This window comes from Lissotriton vulgaris, chromosome 3_1 (genome assembly GCF_964263255.1).
Source record: "Lissotriton vulgaris chromosome 3_1, aLisVul1.2, whole genome shotgun sequence".
Classification (NCBI taxonomy): Eukaryota; Metazoa; Chordata; class Amphibia; order Caudata; family Salamandridae; genus Lissotriton; species Lissotriton vulgaris.
Genome location: NC_141689.1, coordinates 1,012,765,820 through 1,012,785,656, shown reverse-complemented (window position 1 = coordinate 1,012,785,656; position 19,837 = coordinate 1,012,765,820). Strand labels below are relative to the sequence as shown.

Sequence of the window (19,837 nt, the reverse complement as noted above, 5' to 3'; positions counted from 1 at the left end):
ACGCCATCCCACTCCACTCTAATGTGCTCCACTCTATACCGGTTTGTGCCACTCCGCTTTGTCACTCCACTCTATGCCATTCCACTCTGTGCCACTCCACTCTACTCTACTCTACGCCACTCCACTCCATGCCACTCTGGCTCACACTACTCCACTCCTCTGTATGTCACTCTATGATACTCCACTCTGTGCCACCCTACTCTACGCCACTCTACTCTATGCAACTCTTCTCTGCCACTCTACTACATTCTATGCCACTCCACTCCATGCCACTCCACTATACACAACTCTGCTCTACTTCACTCCACGCCACTTCACTCCACGCCACTTCACTCTATTCTGCTCACACCACCCTACGTCACTCTAGTCTATGCTAATCCACATCACTCTGTGCCATGCCACTCAACTCCACGGTACAACAGGTCTGAAAGACACTGACAAATCCATTAGTTCTCACATAGGCAAAACCCATTGGCTTTGCCAATGCTTGTTTCTTTACACTACTCATTAGAATGATCCATCTCAGAATTCTGCCTAGTGATTCGTTTTGACTGAAATCTGCATGCCATATTTGGCGTAGCAATGGAGTTGACAGTGCCCAGTAGAACTTCATCCTCTTCCTTATTTGTACACAGAGTAAAATGCTCTAAAAACCTCCTTGTGTAGGAGCTAGAATTCCATCTGATGTTTCCTGGTTAAATGATGGATCTCAAATTAGATTGGTGTACATGGGAACCACATTCAGACCTCTGATCCTGCAGTGTATCGGTGCTTGTGCCCTCTGATCCTTCAGTGTATTGGTGCTTGTGGCAGCCATATACTGCATGATGGGTCTGGCTTAGTTTTTTACTTGTTAGGTTAAGCCTAGGCAGCGCCCATGCGCTGTATGCACGATCTCCTCTATCGGCTCTTGACATGCCCATGAATTGCCATTTGTTCGTTGTTGTGCCAATTAAGAAATACTGTGTTTTTATTGGTGCATTGGGTCTGATTCTCCCGCCTTTGCGTACTTGGGTCAAGCCCAGGCGATTTCACTCATCATTTGCTTTCGTTGGCCATCCCAATACGTCCGGGGTTCCTCCTGGTCATCCTGATCTGTCTTTTTATTTTGTAGGGTATCAACATTGTTTTAGGCTTTCAGACTGTTTCACGGAGCAGCGCTCTGTTTGACACCTGCAAAGTGGCAATTTCTTTCCGGTGGCTATAGCTCTAACTCAAAAAAATGCGAGACCTATTCTATTTCTAATGCTTATATTTCAGAGCACCTTTCTGTTTCACATGATTGTTGGCAGCAGTGAAGATGGTGAAACAGAGACCCTGCTGAGTGGGATAGTCTCTAGTGTGAACCACTTTCTCTGGGCTCTGATAACACTTGTTTTGTTTGATGGGCTACGATTCAGACAACCTGGTATTGTACACCCTCATGTGATTCACTTCCTGTTGGGAACTCTGATTTGGCTCACATGTGTGATATACCCTCTGCCTTTCTTAGCTTGGTACCATGTGGTGTGGCTTGCCTTTTGTGGTTACCGTGTGGCTTTTTGTGTGTGGTAGACCCTGATTTGTATGGCAAACTCTGATGAGGCTTTCCGTGCGTAGTTAACTCTGATGTAGCTTTCCATGAGTGGTTAAGTCTGATGGAGCTTGCTGTGTGTGGTTGCCTGTGATTTAGCTCACTGTGTGGCAATACTGCAGTATGGGCCACTACTTCTGATAGATGCTGATATTCCTTATTCCGTTGGATGGGCGGTGAAATGGCTTTCCAACTGTGGTGGATGCTTGAGTGACTCATCTCATGTGTTGAACTCTGTTGTGACTTATGTATGTTAGACTATGGTAGATTATATTTAACACCAATTAAGAGTCTAGATGTCAGTCCATTTTATATTAATTCTCAATGTGAAAATCCGAACAAGACCGTGGAAATTTAAAGCGCTTTGTGAATAGTCAATTAGTTTGAGCCATTTGCTTTGCTTAGGGTAAGAACTTTTTAGCTGCCTTGCTACTGAGCCTATTAGATATTGTAGGTTCTAAGTAAGCCGGTTAAAGAAACACAATTTTTACCTCCAATATTTACAGTGCAGCAACATTATTACCCCTTTTCTAGGTGTCCAAGCAATTTCATAGAAAGTTCACAATGTTAGTTATATGTAGGTCTGGATTAGTGGCAGCTTTATTTGTTTTACTGGCTTCACGTATTCTAAACAAATAATTATTACAAAATGCACGCACATAGGGGTTATGGGTCCTCCCTTTTCATCCATTGGTCTGTTTACCTGTCATTCACGTTTTGCTTCTGCCTACCAAAACATAAAGTATAACATAGGCTAATGAGCCAGCTTATTCCAGCCTTTGATTCTTTTGCGCTGTGAGTGACAATATTTTTTTCGTGATCACGTGCTCTCTCAATCAAACTGAAAAAAAGTGCACTTCATTTCAAGAATGGTGGGTCAGTATTTTGCTTTGGCATTGTTTTTTTTTCTTTTTGATTTCTTATATTGTCTTAGGGCTCGATTCACAGAACTAATTTAGGACAAAATCCTAAACTTACTACCATTTACTCATTTTGGTATTCACAGAAGGCACTCACTCATTTTGGTATGCACTGAAGGCACTTACTCATCAAGTGTCTTCAGTGAATACCAAAATGTGTAGGTGCCCTTACTAATTTTGGTATTCACAGAAGGCACCTACTTACTGATGAGTAAGTGCCTTCTGTAAATACCAAAATGAGTAAGTGCCTTCTGTGAATACCAAAATGGTAGTCAGTTTAGGAATGTGTCTTAAGTTAGTTCTGTGAGTCGGGCCCTAATAGATTAATCGTCTTGTTAAAATGATATGCAGTGGTCAAAATAATAATTTTTGCAAGCATATGCCTGCCACATTTAGGCGTTATTTTTTCATTTATTTATTTTTATTGTTGTTGCAAACGCTTGCATTAAAAACATAAAACATAATATAACGATGGAACCAGCTTGGCGAATTGCAACAATTTGGTTGAGTTTGGTGCCCTTTTCTGGAATTACAATGTTCATAATAATGCTGTCTCATTTATAGTTATGAATGTAGCTTCTCTGAAAGTGTTATTTACTTAAGTGGTATGTGATCTATTCACACGGCATGTTAAGACGATGTTTCTCATATATATGTAAATGTCAGACTTGGTTATTCGTTGTACTTCCCCTTCCTTTTCTTTATTTACGTAATCTATCTTCGAATGTATGACTTGTATTTTATATGTGGTTATATGTATATGCTGTTTTATATCTGAAAAGCCCCCCAAAAATTGGAAACAAAAGAAGAACTGCAGGAGCAGGACCTAAGCTGTCGGGCTGCAAGTTGAATCGACTCTTTGATAGGTTGTCTTCCCTACTCGACTTGCCAGGTTTTAGCGCAGCCACAACTCTCTGTATCAGTTCCCGTCTCGCCGATAAGCACAACGCACTCATTCCAAGCATATTTTACTTCCAGGCTGCGCACTAGCAGGCTCGCTGGCTTTATTACTCCGTGGAATGCGGCAGTCCAGCTCCTTACTGACGGCTTTGCTCACCCCGTGACCTTGGAATGTGATCTTGTTTCTGAAGCAGTTCCTTCCTCCTGGCGTGAAGCAATGATTCTTAAATATCGCATCTCCCTAATTGTCAGATCAGCATGTAGGGGCTATAAAGGAGTGAATCAGGACTGTGTGGGCGTTCTCATCGGGATCGTTAGCAAAGTCAGCACAAAAGGCTTTCTTTGCAAATTGGGAATAGGGAAAAATAGCACTTGACTAACTGCCAGTATCTGATTTTGTAAGAAATGTCCTCATGACCCCGCATTTAAAATGAGCGTTGGGAAACTCAATGCTGTTTGCTTTTAGTGAAAACATTTTCGGAAGAGTCAATTAGACACAGACAAACAGGTACCGCACGCATAACATTGCCTCTGTGTGTCTATCTTTTTTTCTATCTATCTATCTATCTATCTTTTTTTCTATCTATCTATCTATCTATCTATCTATCTATCTATCTATCTATCTATCTATCTATCTATCTATCTATCTATCTATCTATCTATCTATCTATCTATCTATCTATCTATCTATCTATCTATCTTTCTTTCTTTCTTTCTGTCTATGTACGTGCATACCGGCTTTGTTGCACTGGGTACATTCCATCTCGTCACCATGCCTGCCTGTGTGCCCTTAACTGGCTACCCTTTGTAGCAGAATCAATTTGAACATTGCCTGTATGACACACAAGGCACTGCATCACAAAACCCCACGATACCTTGCAGAGAAATTAGTACTATCGGGTGGTAACAGAACCACCAGGAGTTCTTATAACCTTCTACTGAAATCACAACGATTTACCAAGAAGAAAATTTATAATAGCACCTTCTCAGGAATGGCTCCTAGGATTTGGAATGCCTTGCCCCCAAAAACAAGACAGAACCATCACACGGCATCCTTCAAAAAAGAAGTGAAATTGATCCTCATGGCCAAATTCACTTGAACTATTAGATGCAGTTTTGTAGATATTTGTTTTGCTGTAATAGTTACCACTGTTGGACTAATATAAATAATAGTATTTTGTATGTATTTGTCTATTTCCTATATTTGTTTAAAGCGCTCTGATACCCGCAAGGGTCTTGTCCGCGCTATATAAAACCTTCAGAATAACAAATAAATGAAATTAAATTAAAATAAAATGCCTCTTATTAGTTTTTGCAGCACTGTATACTTACTCCCTGTTTTTTTATCTCACACTTCTATGTTCATTTTTCTCCTTGCCTTTTCCTTTTGTCAGTATTTTTATTTCTCTGACTCATTCTTTCTCTGTTTAGAGTCTTGGTTAATTTCTGAAGATAAGACCAATAGGTCTGGCTTTCATAAATTAACGCACACAAACATTGGCATGCGAAAAAGCCTCTGTGGTGGTAATGGTGCGGTGAAAGTGGTAGTGCTAGTAATGGAGTTTTTTGGAAGTGATAGTAAAAGTGATGGTGGTAATTGCAGCACTTACATCCTTACAATAATATTTAAACAGGCATTGGCAAAGCCAATAGGTTTGGGTGTAATGTGCTACGCAGGGGAATTTAGCACATTAGATTGAGACACACAGCAGGGATTCATTAACCCCTTCCACACTCATGACGAGCCCAGCTCGTCATGGAGCAGGGCGCTCGCACGCTGATGCCGAGCTGGGCTCGTCATGAATAAAGGAAAATAGCAATTCCCAGCACAGCAGGGGAAAACGCCTAGCAGCCAAGGTGTTAAGAGCAGACTGTCACATGCCTGTGTTAGACCCTGAAAGAAAAACTGCCATTTCACATGCACACATTACTTAAGTTGCCTTATTTTCTATACAATGACTTTTGACACTCATTGGCTTGCATGACAGAGCAGGATTAGTTTCTCTGAAACCACATTGCTTACATTTCCACATCGTAAGTACACTATCACGACACCTTGAACATTTAGTACAAGGCCTGAACGTACATTGAGCAAATATTGTTGAGTTATTCACCCGTAAGGAGACATAGCTATGACAAGAGGATAAACAATGCCAGCCCTGCTGAAGCCTCGACACAGAAGCGTGGCTACTGTTATTATATATACACAAAAAACAAGAGGAGTCCGGGGGCAAAAAAGGTCCAGCATACAGGCCCTAGGATATGAACTGTGAAAACAAGAGTTATGCTGTTCCGATAGTGGGAATGTAAATGTAAATGTAAATGTATTGGCATTTATATAGCGCACTACTTACCCGTAGGGTCCCAAGGCGCTTCGACCGCTGCGAAACCCTTCCTGGCTTCCCTGAGAGATGGTCCCTTAATGGGTATCTCCAGGGTGAGACCAGGCATCCCCGGCGGTCTGGTGGGGCCGTTAGTGAAGATGAGGCAAGCTAATGCCCAGAGTTGCCGAGTGTGATCGCTGATCAGAGTGGGCACCGAGGCGAGAGAATTATCGAGTCCGCTGACCCTGGTCCAGAAACCTGCCGCGCCGGGAATCGAACCCTGGTCCCGGGCCGTCCTCTGCTCTCGGGTCTGCCGCCTCTAACCAGTGAGCCACACTACTTCAGGTGCGGTCCTAACCAAGGGGGCACATTAGGAGAAGGAGCCCTCACACACCTCGAAGGCTGTCATGCTTTATCGTCGAGCAGCTCCTCGTTGGGCCGACACTGCAATGCCCAACGGGGGCTCTTTGCCAGAAATCTTTTATCTGTGAACTTGGCCGATAATGAAGAGGGTGTGTGTGGTATGTATGGTGTGTATAAAGTTGAGAGTGCAGGGAAGGTGTGTGCTAAAAATAGCTATGACAACCAGCGGAACCAACTTTAATTAGCAGGTTTCATGTTATGATTAAAAACCTTTGAAATTTGCAAGAAAGGGATGTAATATTCCTAACCAGCTTGTAATCAGTAAGGATGTGGGTCTACATTTTGCATGCCTTCTAGCATCTGTGAGATTCTGGCATTTCTTCAGGACCAGTAAATCATTTTGTCAACTCAGTGAGGGACGATTAATATATATATATATATGTATATATACATATATGTATATATATATATATATATATATATATATATATATATATATATATATATATATATATATATATATATATATATATATATATATATATATATATATATATATATATATATATATATATATATATATATATATATATATTCCTTTCAGATGCCCCAGATCATGAAGACGCTACTCCACGGAGGATGATTTCACAAAACCTTTAATTGCAAGCCACGCAAGGAGTCCCTCCATTTCCTGTCCCTGACGCGTTTCTGTGTTAACAAACACCTTAATCATAGGGGGAGGGGGAACTTGGCAAGACACGGACTGTCCTCCAACATCTTGTTACCAATACGCAGTCACTTCCCAGTAAGTGGCATGCTGGGTGTTGAAGTCACTAATAAAACCTTCCAGTAGGTTCCGTTTTCGTGCCATTGTTTAAAAAATCCCCAAATTATTTAAAGTTTTTATCGCACTCCAGTGTGCTTGTGGACTGCCTGCATGGCTTCTTTCATGCGTCCCTCGTGCTGGCAGGCGATGATAGTACAGCAGCCTCGCAGACCTGATATTGGCAGGCGGTGCATCTTCCGCGGCTCGGAGCCTGCCGCGTGTAACATTCCTTTCAGATGCCCCAGATCATGAAGACGCTACTCCACGGAGGATGATTTCACAAAACCTTTAATTGCAAGCCACGCAAGGAGTCCCTCCATTTCCTGTCCCTGACGCGTTTCTGTGTTAACAAACACCTTAATCATAGGGGGAGGGGGAACTTGGCAAGACACGGACTGTCCTCCAACATCTTTTTACCAATACGCAGTCACTTCCCAGTAAGTGGCATGCTGGGTGTTGAAGTCACTAATAAAACCTTCCAGTAGGTTCCGTTTTCGTGCCATTGTTTAAAAAATCCCCAAATTATTTAAAGTTTTTATCGCACTCCAGTGTGCTTGTGGACTGCCTGCATGGCTTCTTTCATGCGTCCCTCGTGCTGGCAGGCGATGATAGTACAGCAGCCTCGCAGACCTGATATTGGCAGGGGGTGCATCTTCCGCGGCTCGGAGCCTGCCGCGTGTAACATTCCTTTCAGATGCCCCAGATCATGAAGACGCTACTCCACGGAGGATGATTTCACAAAACCTTTAATTGCAAGCCACGCAAGGAGTCCCTCCATTTCCTGTCCCTGACGCGTTTCTGTGTTAACAAACACCTTAATCATAGGGGGAGGGGGAACTTGGCAAGACACGGACTGTCCTCCAACATCTTTTTACCAATACGCAGTCACTTCCCAGTAAGTGGCATGCTGGGTGTTGAAGTCACTAATAAAACCTTCCAGTAGGTTCCGTTTTCGTGCCATTGTTTAAAAAATCCCCAAATTATTTAAAGTTTTTATCGCACTCCAGTGTGCTTGTGGACTGCCTGCATGGCTTCTTTCATGCGTCCCTCGTGCTGGCAGGCGATGATAGTACAGCAGCCTCGCAGACCTGATATTGGCAGGCGGTGCATCTTCCGCGGCTCTGAGCCTGCCGCGTGTAACATTCCTTTCAGATGCCCCAGATCATGAAGACGCTACTCCACGGAGGATGATTTCACAAAACCTTTAATTGCAAGCCACGCAAGGAGTCCCTCCATTTCCTGTCCCTGACGCGTTTCTGTGTTAACAAACACCTTAATCATAGGGGGAGGGGGAACTTGGCAAGACACGGACTGTCCTCCAACATCTTGTTACCAATACGCAGTCACTTCCCAGTAAGTGGCATGCTGGGTGTTGAAGTCACTAATAAAACCTTCCAGTAGGTTCCGTTTTCGTGCCATTGTTTAAAAAATCCCCAAATTATTTAAAGTTTTTATCGCACTCCAGTGTGCTTGTGGACTGCCTGCATGGCTTCTTTCATGCGTCCCTCGTGCTGGCAGGCGATGATAGTACAGCAGCCTCGCAGACCTGATATTGGCAGGCGGTGCATCTTCCGCGGCTCGGAGCCTGCCGCGTGTAACATTCCTTTCAGATGCCCCAGATCATGAAGACGCTACTCCACGGAGGATGATTTCACAAAACCTTTAATTGCAAGCCACGCAAGGAGTCCCTCCATTTCCTGTCCCTGACGCGTTTCTGTGTTAACAAACACCTTAATCATAGGGGGAGGGGGAACTTGGCAAGACACGGACTGTCCTCCAACATCTTTTTACCAATACGCAGTCACTTCCCAGTAAGTGGCATGCTGGGTGTTGAAGTCACTAATAAAACCTTCCAGTAGGTTCCGTTTTCGTGCCATTGTTTAAAAAATCCCCAAATTATTTAAAGTTTTTATCGCACTCCAGTGTGCTTGTGGACTGCCTGCATGGCTTCTTTCATGCGTCCCTCGTGCTGGCAGGCGATGATAGTACAGCAGCCTCGCAGACCTGATATTGGCAGGCGATGCATCTTCCGCGGCTCGGAGCCTGCCGCGTGTAACATTCCTTTCAGATGCCCCAGATCATGAAGACGCTACTCCACGGAGGATGATTTCACAAAACCTTTAATTGCAAGCCACGCAAGGAGTCCCTCCATTTCCTGTCCCTGACGCGTTTCTGTGTTAACAAACACCTTAATCATAGGGGGAGGGGGAACTTGGCAAGACACGGACTGTCCTCCAACATCTTTTTACCAATACGCAGTCACTTCCCAGTAAGTGGCATGCTGGGTGTTGAAGTCACTAATAAAACCTTCCAGTAGGTTCCGTTTTCGTGCCATTGTTTAAAAAATCCCCAAATTATTTAAAGTTTTTATCGCACTCCAGTGTGCTTGTGGACTGCCTGCATGGCTTCTTTCATGCGTCCCTCGTGCTGGCAGGCGATGATAGTACAGCAGCCTCGCAGACCTGATATTGGCAGGCGGTGCATCTTCCGCGGCTCGGAGCCTGCCGCGTGTAACATTCCTTTCAGATGCCCCAGATCATGAAGACGCTACTCCACGGAGGATGATTTCACAAAACCTTTAATTGCAAGCCACGCAAGGAGTCCCTCCATTTCCTGTCCCTGACGCGTTTCTGTGTTAACAAACACCTTAATCATAGGGGGAGGGGGAACTTGGCAAGACACGGACTGTCCTCCAACATCTTTTTACCAATACGCAGTCACTTCCCAGTAAGTGGCATGCTGGGTGTTGAAGTCACTAATAAAACCTTCCAGTAGGTTCAGTTTTCGTGCCATTGTTTAAAAAATCCCCAAATTATTTAAAGTTTTTATCGCACTCCAGTGTGCTTGTGGACTGCCTGCATGGCTTCTTTCATGCGTCCCTCGTGCTGGCAGGCGATGATAGTACAGCAGCCTCGCAGACCTGATATTGGCAGGCGGTGCATCTTCCGCGGCTCGGAGCCTGCCGCGTGTAACATTCCTTTCAGATGCCCCAGATCATGAAGACGCTACTCCACGGAGGATGATTTCACAAAACCTTTAATTGCAAGCCACGCAAGGAGTCCCTCCATTTCCTGTCCCTGACGCGTTTCTGTGTTAACAAACACCTTAAAACTTTAAATAATTTGGGGATTTTTTAAACAATGGCACGAAAACGGAACCTACTGGAAGGTTTTATTAGTGACTTCAACACCCAGCATGCCACTTACTGGGAAGTGACTGCGTATTGGTAAAAAGATGTTGGAGGACAGTCCGTGTCTTGCCAAGTTCCCCCTCCCCCTATGATTAAGGTGTTTGTTAACACAGAAACGCGTCAGGGACAGGAAATGGAGGGACTCCTTGCGTGGCTTGCAATTAAAGGTTTTGTGTAATCATCCTCCGTGGAGTAGCGTCTTCATGATCTGGGGCATCTGAAAGGAATGTTACACGCGGCAGGCTCCGAGCCGCGGAAGATGCACCGCCTGCCAATATCAGGTCTGCGAGGCTGCTGTACTATCATCGCCTGCCAGCACGAGGGACGCATGAAAGAAGCCATGCAGGCAGTCCACAAGCACACTGGAGTGCGATAAAAACTTTAAATAATTTGGGGATTTTTTAAACAATGGCACGAAAACGGAACCTACTGGAAGGTTTTATTAGTGACTTCAACACCCAGCATGCCACTTACTGGGAAGTGACTGCGTATTGGTAAAAAGATGTTGGAGGACAGTCCGTGTCTTGCCAAGTTCCCCCTCCCCCTATGATTAAGGTGTTTGTTAACACAGAAACGCGTCAGGGACAGGAAATGGAGGGACTCCTTGCGTGGCTTGCAATTAAAGGTTTTGTGAAATCATCCTCCGTGGAGTAGCGTCTTCATGATCTGGGGCATCTGAAAGGAATGTTACACGCGGCAGGCTCCGAGCCGCGGAAGATGCACCGCCTGCCAATATCAGGTCTGCGAGGCTGCTGTACTATCATCGCCTGCCAGCACGAGGGACGCATGAAAGAAGCCATGCAGGCAGTCCACAAGCAGACTGGAGTGCGATAAAAACTTTAAATAATTTGGGGATTTTTTAAACAATGGCACGAAAACGGAACCTACTGGAAGGTTTTATTAGTGACTTCAACACCCAGCATGCCACTTACTGGGAAGTGACTGCGTATTGGTAAAAAGATGTTGGAGGACAGTCCGTGTCTTGCCAAGTTCCCCCTCCCCCTATGATTAAGGTGTTTGTTAACACAGAAACGCGTCAGGGACAGGAAATGGAGAGACTCCTTGCGTGGCTTGCAATGAAAGGTTTTGTGAAATCATCCTCCGTGGAGTAGCGTCTTCATGATCTGGGGCATCTGAAAGGAATGTTACACGCGGCAGGCTCCGAGCCGCGGAAGATGCACCGCCTGCCAATATCAGGTCTGCGAGGCTGCTGTACTATCATCGCCTGCCAGCACGAGGGACGCATGAAAGAAGCCATGCAGGCAGTCCACAAGCACACTGGAGTGCGATAAAAACTTTAAATAATTTGGGGATTTTTTAAACAATGGCACGAAAACGGAACCTACTGGAAGGTTTTATTAGTGACTTCAACACCCAGCATGCCACTTACTGGGAAGTGACTGCGTATTGGTAAAAAGATGTTGGAGGACAGTCCGTGTCTTGCCAAGTTCCCCCTCCCCCTATGATTAAGGTGTTTGTTAACAAAGAAACGCGTCAGGGACAGGAAATGGAGGGACTCCTTGCGTGGCTTGCAATTAAAGGTTTTGTGAAATCATCCTCCGTGTAGTAGCGTCTTCATGATCTGGGGCATCTGAAAGGAATGTTACACGCGGCAGGCTCCGAGCCGCGGAAGATGCACCGCCTGCCAATATCAGGTCTGCGAGGCTGCTGTACTATCATCGCCTGCCAGCACGAGGGACGCATGAAAGAAGCCATGCAGGCAGTCCACAAGCACACTGGAGTGCGATAAAAACTTTAAATAATTTGGGGATTTTTTAAACAATGGCACGAAAACGGAACCTACTGGAAGGTTTTATTAGTGACTTCAACACCCAGCATGCCACTTACTGGGAAGTGACTGCGTATTGGTAAAAAGATGTTGGAGGACAGTCCGTGTCTTGCCAAGTTCCCCCTCCCCCTATGATTAAGGTGTTTGTTAACACAGAAACGCGTCAGGGACAGGAAATGGAGGGACTCCTTGCGTGGCTTGCAATTAAAGGTTTTGTGAAATCATCCTCCGTGGAGTAGCGTCTTCATGATCTGGGGCATCTGAAAGGAATGTTACACGCGGCAGGCTCCGAGCCGCGGAAGATGCACAGCCTGCCAATATCAGGTCTGCGAGGCTGCTGTACTATCATCGCCTGCCAGCACGAGGGACGCATGAAAGAAGCCATGCAGGCAGTCCACAAGCACACTGGAGTGCGATAAAAACTTTAAATAATTTGGGGATTTTTTAAACAATGGCACGAAAACGGAACCTACTGGAAGGTTTTATTAGTGACTTCAACACCCAGCATGCCACTTACTGGGAAGTGACTGCGTATTATTAAAAAGATGTTGGAGGACAGTCCGTGTCTTGCCAAGTTCCCCCTCCCCCTATGATTAAGGTGTTTGTTAACACAGAAACGCGTCAGGGACAGGAAATGGAGGGACTCCTTGCGTGGCTTGCAATTAAAGGTTTTGTGAAATCATCCTCCGTGGAGTAGCGTCTTCATGATCTGGGGCATCTGAAAGGAATGTTACACGCGGCAGGCTCCGAGCCGCGGAAGATGCACCGCCTGCCAATATCAGGTCTGCGAGGCTGCTGTACTATCATCGCCTGCCAGCACGAGGGACGCATGAAAGAAGCCATGCAGGCAGTCCACAAGCACACTGGAGTGCGATAAAAACTTTAAATAATTTGTGGATTTTTTAAACAATGGCACGAAAACGGAACCTACTGGAAGGTTTTATTAGTGACTTCAACACCCAGCATGCCACTTGCTGGGAAGTGACTGCGTATTGGTTAAAAGATGTTGGAGGACAGTCCGTGTCTTGCCAAGTTCCCCCTCCCCCTATGATTAAGGTGTTTGTTAACACAGAAACGCGTCAGGGACAGGAAATGGAGGGACTCCTTGCGTGGCTTGCAATTAAAGGTTTTGTGAAATCATCCTCCGTGGAGTAGCGTCTTCATGATCTGGGGCATCTGAAAGGAATGTTACACGCGGCAGGCTCCGAGCCGCGGAAGATGCACCGCCTGCCAATATCAGGTCTGCGAGGCTGCTGTACTATCATCGCCTGCCAGCACGAGGGACGCATGAAAGAAGCCATGCAGGCAGTCCACAAGCACACTGGAGTGCGATAAAAACTTTAAATAATTTGGGGATTTTTTAAACAATGGCACGAAAACGGAACCTACTGGAAGGTTTTATTAGTGACTTCAACACCCAGCATGCCACTTACTGGGAAGTGACTGCGTATTGGTAAAAAGATGTTGGAGGACAGTCCGTGTCTTGCCAAGTTCCCCCTCCCCCTATGATTAAGGTGTTTGTTAACACAGAAACGCGTCAGGGACAGGAAATGGAGGGACTCCTTGCGTGGCTTGCAATTAAAGGTTTTGTGAAATCATCCTCCGTGGAGTAGCGTCTTCATGATCTGGGGCATCTGAAAGGAATGTTACACGCGGCAGGCTCCGAGCCGCGGAAGATGCACCGCCTGCCAATATCAGGTCTGCGAGGCTGCTGTACTATCATCGCCTGCCAGCACGAGGGACGCATGAAAGAAGCCATGCAGGCAGTCCACAAGCACACTGGAGTGCGATAAAAACTTTAAATAATTTGGGGATTTTTTAAACAATGGCACGAAAACGGAACCTACTGGAAGGTTTTATTAGTGACTTCAACACCCAGCATGCCACTTACTGGGAAGTGACTGCGTATTGGTAACATGATGTTGGAGGACAGTCCGTGTCTTGCCAAGTTCCCCCTCCCCCTATGATTAAGGTGTTTGTTAACACAGAAACGCGTCAGGGACAGGAAATGGAGGGACTCCTTGCGTGGCTTGCAATTAAAGGTTTTGTGAAATCATCCTCCGTGGAGTAGCGTCTTCATGATCTCGGGCATCTGAAAGGAATATATATATATATATATATATATATATATATATATATATATATATATATATATATATATATATATATATATATATATATATATATATATATATATATATATTGAAAAAATAGGGGGAGATCAAGTATTATAATCAAAGTAAAAGAAAGGTAAAGCTCAAAAACCATCATAATTCTGTTTTGGTGGTTAGTTGCAGTGCACCTCATAGTGAATAAATGGCTAACCAAACTACACCATTGTCCTGGTCTGACTGTGAACTTGTCACTAGGTGCATAGTTAGATTGGTAAAGTTACATCCATGTTGGACCCAGAACAAACAAATCACTCAAAGCTAGTCCTCAGACACATCGCCCCAAAGTAGGTGTAAAATACGATAATAGACTGATGTCACAGAGTTGCCAAAACAGTGTGGGTATCACCTACCCATGTGATGCCATCCCTGGTGGGGACTCATGAAAGGGGCCTGAGCAACTTGCCATTAGGTACATCGTTATGATGTGCCCAGAACAATTAAATCACTCAAAGTTAGTACTGCTCCCCATTGTGAGTGTTTGGATAATGAACTGATGTAACAGAGCGGCCAAATGGTGTGAATATCACTGGTCCATGTGGCGCCAACCTTTATATACAGTACACATGCCACACTCACCCTCTTCGTTATCGGCCAAGATCTCATGTAACAGATCTCCAGCAAAGAACCCCCGTTGGCCATTGCAGCGCTGGCCGAATGAGGAGCTGCCCAATGATGAAGCATGGCATTCTTTGGGTTGTGTGAGGGCTCTTGCACCTACCAGGACCATTTCCCACATGTGCCCCCTTGGTTAGGACTGCACCTCCCTTCCCATTATAGAACAGCATACTTCTTATTATATATCCACACACATTTCCGTGTTCAAACCAGAGAAATACTTTTCTGTCACTGCAAGGTCACTGTTGTCGGAGTCTCAGCCCAGCTGATTCCTGTTTACCCTCTACGAGGAGGGATGCCCAACTTGTGACCAAGACGGGTACCTGAACACATTCACCCACAGGTAATGGAGAGTTAGACTATCAGTAGGGGATTTTGTCAGATTACCAGCCTTAACAACTTGGTTAGGGAGTGCACAGTAGGAGTTCACTATAAACAGTGCTTATATGCAAGCATGTAAACACAGTTTTAGCACAGTGGTGGAATTACTTCTCCTTTTCCGTAGTCTCATACTGCATATCACTTTTATCTGCTCCTGTCTCTAAATCATTGCAGGGCACATATTTTATACAAGAATCACAATGGTTCAATAAATATTGAAACACCCCTTTGTGTATTTCTTGTGTATCTCTCTGGGTATCCACGCGTGACTGAGCAGAAATGTTCTAGATCTGTTGCCACAATTCCTTGGGGAGTCCGGGTTGTCATGTTGTGAGGTTGCCCAACCCATTTGTTACCCTATTAGGTTTAGCGGTACTCATGGTGACACTGTGAGCCAGCAGTACTAGGCCAACATATCCTGAGGGGGTGCAAAGAATCAGCCTGGCCCAATACCAACATTTGTTGTACAACAAACGAACAGTTCCTACTTAGAAAGTGGAACCTATACAAAAGGACAAAGTCTATACTTTTAAAGTAAGCCCTTGTGCAGTTCGAAGCAAACTCTCATATGGATGACGAAGAATACAACCAATAGCATTAAGTGAAAGATGAAAACTTTATTGGACTGAGCCAAGAAATGAGTGACAAAGTCCAAAGCCACTGGTTGAAAGATGCTCGAAAATAGCCCAGAGTGGAAATGGCTGTTCCAACAGCACACCCTATGGGCTGATGAAATCGACCTAAAAAGCCTATTGTAGTAATTACAAAAAAAATCTAAAAGGATTTTTTTTTGCATAACACATATGCATAAGATAAAGAATTGAATGTGTGATGATTGTTTTTTACAGATGTATAATAGCCCTTCATGCATTTCAAGCACTCCATAGGATGCAGAATGATACTTCAAACATCAAATAACGTCAGTTGAGTAGGGAATACTCCTCAAGGTGTAGCCACAGTCCATTAGGTGCAGATTTTAGAGAATTGGAAACAATATCTGTTGGAGACAAAAGGGCTGTCAATCAACACCTAGCAATTAAGTCCCATTCCATAACACGCTTTAGCATATCCAATAGGTCTCACCTTTGAGAGATGTATTGGCTTTGTCAATTTTATTTTAGCCATGTTATACAGCAGTGTGGCTGCTGTGCAGCATGGCTAAAAGTAAAAAAAGCACTATGACATGTTCAGCGAAGCCACAGCACATCTCCTTTTTTTGTTGTGACGGGTGGAGGAAGGGGAAAGAAACACTAAGGACAATGGGAGGGGGCTAGGATCATTGTAGAAGCAACACAAGGATTGAGAGTGGTGGGAGGGACAGGAGAAGAAACACAGCACGGGATGGGAGTGGGAGGGCCTGCAAGCACATACACTATTATGGAGTGCTTCAACTAAAAGGAAAAAGCCCATGGCCTGAATGTGCGAGCAGCAGAAGGAGACTTCCTGGGGAAGGAAGCAGTACTTGGACTTTGGAAGGGGCAATCGCAAGAAGTAGTAGTGAAGCTTGCACACATTAACCTATGTGCACCAGTGAAGATCAACCGCCTCCGTGATCTTCACTGGTTGAAGGTTGAAAACCGAGTGAGGTTTAAGGCACTCACCTACATGCATAAGATCAGGCATAAGGTGGCACCTAGTTATCTACAGACCCTAGTAAAATCTTACTCACCTTCCCGTTCCCTCTGCTCTTCTTCCCAATGTCTTTTCTCAGTTCACAGGATCAAGCTCTCCAGAATGGGAGGTCGCTCCTTTTCTTACTTAGGGCCCAAGTTATGGAACTCTCTTCCTCTGGCCATCCGGTCTGAGGACAGCCTTATTTGTTTTCGCAAAGCCGTTAAGACCTGGCTTTTCGATCTATAACTACTTGGCCAACCATCTCTTGATAGCTGCAGTATCTTAGCGCCGGTAGACCCTTTCGGGTAGCTGTCGCTCTCTACAAGCTTAAATAATAAAATAATAATAAAATAATAACCTAAGAGAAGCTAGGAAATGAGTGATGATGAAGCCAACCAATAGTAAGCAGTAGGTCGACTCTAAGCCCCCTGTAAGCTTACAAAATGTCTTACAAGAGACAGTCCATGCACTGTCTGAGGTGAGACCTAAACATTAGTGCTGGTACCTACCACCTGCACAAAGTAAGCACTACAATATGGGCATCAGCTGTTCAAGCTTCCATCGCTCTGAACAGGTATAGTGCAAGCTTTCCTCACAGCATCAGCAGTGCAGGTTTTCCTCACAAAGAATAGATAACATTTGTAATATAACTGTGCAAGCCTCTTCCCACATTGAAGAGCAGCAGAGAGGAGAGAAGAAGGAGCTGAACTAGTACCAACCCCACCAGCCTGTTTGCATCCCATGTCAAAACTGCAACAAAGTCGACTAATCCTCCGGAACCGCCAAAACCCGACACTCGAAGACACCACTGCACCCATCTAGAGTAACTTAGTTAAAAGGTCCATCACCTTCTTCCTGTCGATTAAGAACGCTCAATATTTTGTGCGGGTGAACACTCCAATGGGGCTTGGACCTTATGTACCTCAGTTGAAATGTAGTTTGAAAAGGAATTAGTTTGTCCTCCCCTTTAAAGTAGATCAGAACAATTTATTTTCATTGTTTTCCCTAGTTTTTCATGAACTCCTTTGTTATTGGACGTTCGATTTCATTTCCAATTAAGAACCAAAATTCCACTTAATGTTTGTATAAACAGTTGCGAAAAATTGACTCCTTTATTGTTTGACATATGGTTCCATTTCACCATTCTTAAATTAATACTCTTTGGGTACTAACTTTAAGTATCAAAATATGAACACTAACATATTCGGTTGTGACCACATTCAAACTAGATACCTTCTTTCTTCCCCTGTTCTCCCCTTTTTCGCCCCTAACTCTCCCTCCTTCTCCCCCAGTCCTCAACTCTCCTTTCCTTCCCCCTCCGCCCCTTCTTTGCCGATTGTTTTTCTACTGGTGAACATTTGCTGCTGCATGTTTTGGTACCATATGAATGTCTATAAACAGCTACCTCTGCTAGCAACCATCACTTGACTAAATACCTGGATTTGTTTTCTTATTTTCCTCTCTTCGGCCGCCACTTATGGTCAGCTGCATGATCCTAAAGTTCTTCCACATAACAATAAGACCTATCATTGTTAAAAGGTCTTAATTTCTGAATATTGCGAGAAGGATGCTCCCTCACTTCAGTTCGTGGTGATGGTCTTCTGAAATATAAGACATCCAACCCTAATCACTACTTCTCCTTTTTACTTCTTTTTTTCGCTCTTCGCAGCCTTGAGAAAGCCCCAGGCTCAATTAGCCATACAGGGGGTGAACCACTTGTTAGCTGTTTACAAACGCTTAGCCATATATCAAATGGAAAGATGCATTTTGAGAGAAATGTAACCATATGTTCAACAATAAAGGAGCCTATGTCGAACAAATTGGTCACACGTCTTTAGCTATACACCAAGTGGAATTTTGTTTTTTAATCGGAAATGGAATCGTATGTCCAATATCAAAGGAGCTCATAAAAAACTAGGGAAAGCACTGAAAAGAAATTATCCTGATCTACTCTAAAAAGGAGGACACCCACATTCCTTTTTGAAATACTGTACCAGTCGCCTCCTGCCCGAGTTGAAGTGGGCCACTAGTGTCAACAAGGTCCCCCAGCAGTCCAGAGCTAGAGATCATCGTGGTCTCACTCCTCATGGACTCCCGTACGCCGCCTGCTGTCTCTACACGCAGGCCTCCTCTACCACTACTGCTCCCGGTAAGAGAAACCCGACGCCTAAAGACACCTCTGCATCCGTCACTCCCGGCTCGTGTAGAAGAGGACCCCAGGTGCCCTTATTTGCCCGAGCATCACAAGCCTTGAACCCCCCCCACCACCACCCCCTGTTGGTTCACCTGGACTGGCTTCCTAGCCAGAACCTGAAGCCTCTTTTTACAGTGACCAATCCCCATTGAAACCTATCGGGCTCCCGATGCTGGTTTGCACTCTGCAACCTGCCTCCCTCGTGCTGCTGGTGGTTTACTGCTGGGGCTGCCATGGACCTTGCCCACCCCTCACCTTAACTCCTGGCAGCCGTGGCCGCCATGACTCCCGGGTAGGGGGGTCATGCAGGGGCGGGGTTGCGCAGGGGTGGGCCGCTGCCAGTTCCCGCTTCGTCTCTGCTCCTCTCCTTCTCTCCTGCCTCCGGCAGGAACAGGAAGCTGGCAGCCTCCCTCCCCTCCCCTTAGCCAATCACAGCGCTGCAATGGCAGCGTTGTGATTAGTCAGGACGCCGACCAGCCAGGCGCCCATAGGGTGACCATTTTCTTCATGTAGGCTGCATGCAGCCTACATAGAGAAAAGACAGACTGCGCATGACTGGTTTGGTCATCATAGGGCTGACCAAACAGTCAGCGCCTTCAGCAACCAACACTTCTGCTTTCTCGCAGTGCTAGAAGCAGAAACATAAAATGGTAGTTTTGCCATTTTATGTTTCTGCTTCTCACACTGCGAGAAAGCAGTGGGGCGACGCTCCTCCGCCCTATTGGAGAAGCCGCCCCTGACTCCTGGGGATTGGTCCTGTAAGTCAATGTACTGTACCTGTTTGCAGAATTTGTTCTTCTTTCTATAGGATAATATTGCAGAACTCAAAAATTGCACTGTGTCCACTTTTGAAAGTGAAAAGAATTTATCTTCGAAAATGTTTTTACCAGAACGATTTTTCTCTGATGCAAACACATATATAAATATACTTGCTGTTTTTTATAAATTGATGTTGATCTCCTGCTTGTCAGTTA

General features: G+C 44.9%; 1 protein-coding gene across 9 annotated transcripts in view; it reads left to right on the top strand.

Annotated features, from left to right (window-relative positions):
* MPDZ (multiple PDZ domain crumbs cell polarity complex component) overlaps positions 1–19,837 on the top strand; it is an 856,387-nt gene that overhangs the window by 57,931 nt on the left and 778,619 nt on the right. The gene's annotated exons all lie outside the window — the stretch shown is intronic.